The following is an 8,228-nucleotide window of genomic DNA, read 5'->3' on the forward strand; positions in this document are numbered from 1 at the left end:
CTCTTAAACAGAGTATATTTAAAATAAGTTAAGCTTTTCAAAAGTTCAGGCTTATCAGGATGAAAAATACTGTACCTCTGTAACATAATGGTACCCCTAATAATAGTGAGATATAAAAGTGGATTTCCCCCACTCTGAAAAACTGAAAACTACCCTGCTTCAGAATAGTAAAATGTATATTTTGTTGCCTCCGTTTTTCTTAGTTCTCATTGTGCCTAACTGTAGCCATCAACTTCTGACCCATTCTAACCTGTTGGTTTTCCTTTGCCGAAAGCTAGGAACCCCACTATGAGAATTTCATGTTAATAGTACCTAGACTCCAACTAAAGGGTATGAACTTTTGTTTTCTGTTTTGGTTGCATGAAGGTCTTTTATACATGCTGATTTCTCAAGTATATTTTAGGTCATTGAAGTTCCTTGATCAGCAACATTCAAGTCAGGGAAATGTCCCTATACTAGCATTCTATTTTCCACATTTTCATAATGCTCCTTGAAAATGGAATTCACATTGCTATACACATTATAATTTTAAGTTTCTATAAATGATCCTTATGATATAACTGCAGCTACATCATTATAAATGTTGATTTTTCACTTGATGCCTAAAGTAGAGTTTAGGCATCAAGATGTAGCAGAAAAGCATATAAAATTTAACAATAAAACTAGACTAAAAAAATTCCAAATTTTTTGTCTTGAACTATAATGTTATCTCTTTCCCTTAGTCATTTTGACATGGTATGGAAACTAAAACAAATCAAACATCCACAAAACCCTAATCAGCAGCACTATTTTCAAAGTGTCTTTTGACAAATAACATGTGCATATTACAAATCCAAAGCAATGTTTGAAGTGGCTCTTCAAAATAGCTACATTACTCAAAGCTATCTCTGTATCACCACTTTGTTTCATGGAAGAAAATGTGGAAATGTGTAACAAAAATGTGCCAATGATTAAAGTATTAGTATAAAGACAAAAACATTCTTAACAGGAATAAAAATTATTTTGAGGGCTTATTGAAAAGTCGAATACCAGATGCCCACAGCTGACTTGTCAAACGAGAATCCTTGAGAGGGTGGTCAAGAAATTGGCATTTGAAAGAAACATTCCCCAGCTGATTGCTATAGGTGATCCTTTGAACAATCTTTAGAGAGCACTGTGGTAGACCCCAGGTAAGCCATCCTACGTGATCTGCTTGTTCAACTTTGTGGTAGATTGTGTTTCTCAAAGAAGACTAAGCCAGTACATGCCATTCTATGTGCTCTTCCTATAAGGTAACATTGACATCTCTCCATCAAATAATGGGATTTATGCTGTCTCTTCTGGGATCTGGGAAGACTTGTGATTACAGTGGAAGTAATGCTATGCTACTACTAAGACCAATTCATAAATTGTGATACAGCCCCTGCCTGGCAGACTTGGGATACTAGCCCTAGGAATCTAGCCACCAAGCCGTGGGAAAGCCAGGCAGCCACATGAAAAGGCCACATGTAGGTCTTTCAGCCCTAGCTCCAGTTGAAACACCCGTTGACAGCCAGCCATTAACCACCAGCCATGAGAGTGAGTGAGCCTTTAGATAATTCCGGCCCCCACATTTTAGACCACCCCAGTAGACAAAAGACAAGCTCTTTCACTCAGTCTTGGTCAAGTTTAGGATATGGGAATAAAATTAATGCTGTCACTGTTCTAAGCCACTAAATTACAGTGGTTTTTTATGTAGCAATAGGTAACCAGAACAAATTCCAAACACTTCTGCAACCTTTTCAGATAAAATGTAAGACCTCATATAAACCTTCATGCATTTCAGTTTGCATTTAAGGATTTCTTATTCTACCCAGCCAGATCCACTCCCAGCCCAGACCAATTTACTGGGTCCCGCTTTAGGTAATTGCTCAATCAGGAGTGATTTTGCTCCCCTCGGAACATTTGGCAATGTCTAGAGACATGTAATTGCTGTTGCAACTGGGGGGAAGGGTACAACTGGTATCTAGTGGGTAGAGGCTAGGGATGTGTTAAGCATTCTACAGTCCACAGCACAGCCCCTCCCCCATCGACAAAAAATTATCAAGCCTAAGTATGTGCCAATGTTGAGAGACTCTGACCTAGATCTGGTCCATGACAGTGAGATACTTAGTTCTTACCCATGATTTTCTTTGCCATCATGTAGGTCAAGGATTCTGAACCATGAATTGAAGAAATGGTGTGTGTTCGGGGTAGTGGGGAGGATTGGAATATCAGATTATCCATGAGGATTTTCACCTTGCCCAGTGCTCAAGTCTGAATGTTTGTGTCTCTCTGAAATTCTTATGTTGAAATCTAATCCCCAGCGTGATCGTATTAAGAGATGGGGCCTTTGTGAGGTGATTAGATCATGAGGGTTCCCATGACTGGAATCAGTGCCCTTACAAAAGAGGCTTGAGGGAGCCCTTTTGTTGCCTTTTCACCATGTGAGGGCAGGGCGAGAGTGTGCCATCTATGAGAAATGGGCCCTCAGTAGACACCAAATATGCTGGCACCTACATCGTGCATTTATTAGGCTCCATACCTGTGGGAAGTAAATTTCTATTGTTTGTAAATTATACAGCCTAAGTATTTTTGTTATAGAAGCCTGAATGGACTAAAACAAGTGAGCCTGTGATGCTCAACCATGGCTACAGACTAGAACACCTTGGAATGTTTTTTTCTTTTTTTCCAATACCAATCCTCAATTACCAATTCTAGAGATTCTGATTTAAAAATTCTGATTTTTACAAGCGTGAGAAACAGAGGCATTGGTCCCTTTACCTGAAGATTTTGACTCCTAACATGTCCCAGGTTAGGTCACAGGGAAGGGCATTGGGGAAGTCTAGAGAGTGAAACTGGAAAATCCTGACGGGTGATTCTCCTGGCCCTCCATCCCCCTTCCCTACTGCAAACTGTCACCCTACGTGCTCCTCTGCACTTAGTCTGCCATATTCTGGCAAGAAAAAGACTTTTCCTTCATTCTTTTGCACTACTGGGGGCAGAAGTAAACCCTAAGAGTTAATTGATTCTTGTTAACATATTGACTGCCACACTAGGAAAAAAAAATTTTCCTTGGGGCCACAGTGTTTTATTACAAAAATAGAATAAAAACTTTGAAAATAAAACTATCCTTTCTAGTGAAAAATTTGTTACTTTTTATCATTTTCCATGTGTGCTATATTCAACTTGAAAAATAGTTCTCCCAGCTCCCAAGGTGAAGACACATGTGAGTTACATGTGCTTCATGAGGCCTCAGGCTCAAAACTGGCATGAGTTAAATACAACTCACATGGCAGTTAATGTGTTAAGCCAGTAAGTGGTAGCATTTAGTGAATGCGGAACGACTTCTGGCATAATGGGTTTGGGCTGCTGTGCACTTCTCCATCAATAAAACCAGCTCTATTTACTGGACTTTCCATTAATTAACTGAGATGAATATAAAAACATCACTCAATATTTTTAGAATTTTACTACTGGAGTGTGAAGCTAAATCAAATAATTTATGTATATATACATGGTTTAAGACGATAAAAAATGTTGCTGATAGGATGTTATTCTGCTGAGATTCATCTTTTTCTCAATAGGACTTACATCCCTCTGTCCCCAAAACAAAACAACAGTTAGGCAAATGTACTGCCATTGCCTCACATGCTAAGCACATAAAAGTCTGCTCATTAAAAAAAAATGGATGGAGAAGGGAAAAATATGAAATAGTCCATTAGTATAACAATTACCTCAGCAAAATGTGTAATTTAACCATGACAGTGAGTTTTTCCCGAACATGTTACTACTGTATTACATTTGTGGTAAAAAGAAAAAGAATCAAAACTGTTTTTCTTTTCAAACTATATTCGTCAAAGAAAACACCAATTTAATAAATTTCTCAGTAACTATCAAGTTGTAACTATTTTGTTTTTAACTCTTTCTCATTAAATCCAAAACCAGAAAGAACCCTTAATATCATATTTATGTTCACTATATTTAAAAAGAAAGCTGAATATTTTTAATAGTTTTGAATGCTAATTGTGCAGTGTATATGTTCATATCTAGTAGAAGACAGTCATGATTTAAGACCATAGGTTTTGAGTCACATTGCCTAAGTTTAAATCCTAAGTCCTCCATTTGCAATATGATCTGTGCATATTGTTTTATATGTTGAGACTCAGTTTCCTCCTCCAGAAAATGGTGATAATGATCGTCCAGAGGTTTAATTACCTTTGAGGACTAAAAGACACAATGAATAGAAAATGCCTAGCATAGTCCATGGCATGTAAGATGTACTTAATGAATAAGCATATTTTCACTCTGAAATCTATACTGACAGCTCATATTTTTCTTTTTAAGTTTCAGACCTATATTTCCAACTACCTTTTAGATATCTTCACCTGAAATTGCTCGGGCCATTTCTAAATTATTTTCCCCAGAATGTATTAGTTTTCCTCCTATACTCCTAAACTGATCACTAATGCCATTTTATCAAGACAGATTTTTGGAATGATTTTTCAAGCTCTGACGTCCTTCTAAAGGAAGGCTGTATAGCAATGATGCTTCAAGTTGTTATTTTTTTCCCTTCTGTAGAGACATAATTTTTGCTATCAAACAGAATGTCTGATGTATTTTAATTGGCTCCTTAATCTCTTCACACCCTGTTAACTTTTAATGTTTCTAATATCCTAAAGAGTATTTTTAATAGTTTCTCAAATGTGCTAGGCCTAATGTCTTACTAAACATTTTCTGAAAATAACAAAACTTCCTTTTGCTTAGGTATATGTACATTATCTCTTGAGTATCTGATACTATCTTCAGTGTCCATGATGGAGAGCTATTTTATTATTATTTAGTTTCAAGACCCAAAACCAACTGGGAAAGATCTAGGATTACAGGCCTTTTTTGATAAAAATTTGGGTGGTAGGTAATGAGCATCAGGAAGCTATTGCTAGGCTAGGCCAAGTTAGTAAGTTAAAAACAGGTGTCATAACAGAATTCAGTGAAATTTATTCACAAGCAGAGATGCAATATTTTCTCTGAGGAGAATCAATAATTCAATAAATCATACTTTCTAAAAATCAGAAAACAGTGATATCAAGGTGCAGTAGGGAAAAATTCTGAAGGATGCGAGGTTAATTGAACATCAAAAAAAAGAAAGCTCTCAAGTAATAGGAAACTTTCAGTTTTATAAAAAGAGATGCAATATTTTCTCTGAGGAGAATCAATAATTCAATAAATCATACTTTCTAAAAATCAGAAAACAGTCATATCAAGGTGCAGTAGGGAAAAATTCTGAAGGATGCGAGGTTAATTGAACATCAAAAAAAAGAAAGCTCTCAAGTGATAGGAAACTTTCAGTTTTATAAAAATAAATGTAGTTTAACAGTAGAGAAGCTATTATAATTTGAAACTTCTTCCTGTGGGCCAAATAAAATACAGAGAAAAGAGGTATAATGGAAAGAGGTAAGGGCTGGGACACAGAACAGGTAACAGGCAATCATTTTTCTGGAAAAGGAATTATGGGGAGATCGTTGGTAATTTTGGTTATGCCACATTCCATTGGCCATAATGATGTTCCTGCTGCATTGATGTTAAATGCTGAGTTGATCCTAAGGAAATAAAGAACCAGAGACTGGGCACTCTCCCCTTTGTCTATGAGACGCTGATGCAGGTATCTCAAACTTAAAAGCCTATGACTTGGGCATGTAACATTTATAAGTGAACCTAGCCTGGCTATTTGAAAGGCAGTACCATGATCACAATGAGAAATGGTAACTGACCCTTGAGGAGACAACAGAGAGTGGTAAGGACTGTGGCAAACTGGAGAACTGGGCCCCTTTTTCAGAGGGCAGAGGATAAACAGCTCCAGCTCTTAGCCTTGCAGAAATGCAGGCCCACTCATGCCCAATATGCTGATAGCTTAAGAAAAATTAAAAATAGGATTTTGTAAAATCTCCTCATTTTCAAAACTTAGCAAAATATTCATTAATTTTTTTAAACCACTTTATGGGCTGATACTATAAGAGCCAAAAAAAAAAAAGTCTACTGGTCACATTTGGTCCATGGGCTGCTAATTTACTAGTCTCCACGATGGTGTTTTAGAACTATACAATAGCCTTTTTTGTCCCTCTTTCTTTATATTCTTTCTTTATATTTGATTCTGAGACTTGTCAGAATCAGTCAATCAAGAAGATCCAGGAAGTCCAAGCAAAAAAGTAGAAATATATTTGGGAGGAAAGGGACATTAGTTAGCAATGATAAGAACACTTAATAATTAGACAAATATGTGAAATTTAGACTAAGGAGCATTTTTTATGTTTCTTTTGCTAACCTTGTCAGGATAGATTATGGTTATCTCAATAAGGCCAATCTCCTTGGCTATTTGATATCCTTTAAAGCTAAATGTGTTGGATATTTTCCATTTGCTCTTCTAGTTCCCTTCTACCCTCTCTGTGCCCCAGGAAGCTGGGACATTGCATTGAGGAACTACTTTGCCTCTGGCTTTCACTGGGTTTGGTCCATGTGGGGGCAGAGCACTGGCAGGAGTTTGGAGGACAGGAAGGAATGGAAATCAGGCACGCATTTGCCCTACTTTCTCCTTGCTGGTCCACTCACTGACTCCCTCTCCCTATTTGCAGGCCCTCTTTATACAGCCCCCATCCCTTTGTGTCTGCATGTATGTGCATGTCCCTTGAAACACTGCCTCTTTTATTGTCCTCTCAAGTGAGGGGTACTAAAGCCTCCCCACCATTACAAGTCCCAGGGAACTATACCATTGCTTATTCCTTTACATAAAACCTGCCCTATAGGCCTCAATTACTTAGCTTGACTCTGCTTTCTGTTTCCTGCTGGGAGCCTAACTTAAAAAGCTATTTAAAAGTACACATTCATTCCCCAGTATTGGGATCTTAACTGGGCAAAGCCTCTCATCAAGTCCTTCGATTCTTATTTCTTTGAGCCTTTTGGCTTGCCCTGTCTTCTTCTACCTCTAGACTAGCAACTCTCCTCCCAGCCAAACCAACCACACTCACCCTTTCTTTCTTACTCTAGTTGTCAGAAAGCTTCTTCCGAGTCTTACGTTCCCCCAAGATTTAGGATATAATGAAAGAGATGCTTTCATACTTTACTGGTTGCAGGATGAATGTGCACAATCTTTTGGAGAAGCAAAGCTATTTGGTAGTGTTAGAAGTCTTCGGAATATATCTAACCTTTGACCTGGTAACTTTACACTGGAAACTTTTCCTAAGGAAAGAACCCTAAACATTCAAGAATTTGGATAAAGATGTATGCAAATATGTTTATTAATATGATGTTCAAAAACTATAAATAAGCTACATCCCATCACTGGGGTATGCCAGGTGTCTTCTGTTTGTCCCACCAGCTTCTTTCTCCAATACCTCAGGCTGGCTGTGACTCTTGAGTAAAAGAGCTTGTCAGGTGACCCTCTTCATACAACTCAATCTCTCTAGGGTCCAGTAGGGTCCAGTAATGCATCCTTCTTTTGCCCTTTGAAGCTAAGGATAGTAATCCATCCCACTACCCACTGTTTCTAACTCGGGGATTCTGCACTATCCCTGATACCTTATCACATGTTTACAAATAGTCCCTTTATTAGCAAATTCTCCTCAAATTACCCAATCTGAGTACACCAAATATGTTTCACTGCCAAGAATCTGGTGGAATCACAGTATATTTAAGTATACCAACTAATGTAACAGAAATAAATAAATGGGACTTGCTTAAATTAAGAAGCTTCTGCACAGCCAAAGAAACAATTAACAGAGCAAGTAGACAACCTACGGAATGAGAGAAAATATTCGCTTGCTATGCATCTGATAAAGATTCTGATAACCAGAATCTTCAAAGAACTCAAGCAAATCAGCAAGAAAACAGCAAACAATCCCATTAAAAAGTGGGCAAAAGACATTAACAGAGGCTTTTCAAAAGAAAATACACTAATGATCAGTAAACATACGAAAAAACACTCAACATCACTAATCATCAGGGAAATGCAAATCAACACCACAATGAGATATCACCTAACTCCAGCGAGAATGGCTTTTATCAAAAAGTCCCAAAACAATAGATTCTGGCATGGATGTGAAGAGAAAAGCACTTTTATATGCTATTGGTGGGACTGCAAACTAGTACAACCTCTGTGGAAAATAGTATGGAGATTCCTCAAAAAACTAAAAGTGGACCTACCATTTGACCCAGCAATCCCAGTACTGCGTATTTAC

This window comes from Propithecus coquereli, unplaced genomic scaffold (genome assembly GCF_000956105.1).
Source record: "Propithecus coquereli isolate 6110/MARCELLA unplaced genomic scaffold, Pcoq_1.0 Scaffold61, whole genome shotgun sequence".
NCBI classification, from domain to species: domain Eukaryota; kingdom Metazoa; phylum Chordata; class Mammalia; order Primates; family Indriidae; genus Propithecus; species Propithecus coquereli.